Raw genomic sequence first — 429 nt, forward strand, 5'->3', positions numbered from 1 at the left:
TGTCTTTTGCATGCCAAAGTCAATTTCTGCATATAAATATTATGCCAAATAGAAGCAGAAAATCATGCTATATGCACTTTCATGAGATCGGGTTAGCCTACAACTAGACTTGTGCCAGTACTCGGTAATGCGATATATCCCGGTAATTAATATGCACGATATTGTTATCGTGGGTACTTCTAAATACCGTGAATAATTATATATTACAAATTATTCCGAATTTTGAATGCATTTTAAGAATACTTTTCCCATCAGCTGGTCAAAATGCACAACACTGCTGTACGCTGCGTGAAAGACGCGTTCGCACTCTGATGTAAATAAGCGCGGACGAGAAGCACATGGCGGAACATGTGAGAGACGCTCTGAATGAAAGCGCACTTTCACTCTCTGACAGCAGATGGCGCTAAACTGCAGAAATAATAATAATAA

This window comes from Sinocyclocheilus anshuiensis, unplaced genomic scaffold (assembly GCF_001515605.1).
Source record: "Sinocyclocheilus anshuiensis isolate Anshui unplaced genomic scaffold, SAMN03320099.WGS_v1.1 scaffold27, whole genome shotgun sequence".
NCBI lineage: Eukaryota > Metazoa > Chordata > Actinopteri > Cypriniformes > Cyprinidae > Sinocyclocheilus > Sinocyclocheilus anshuiensis.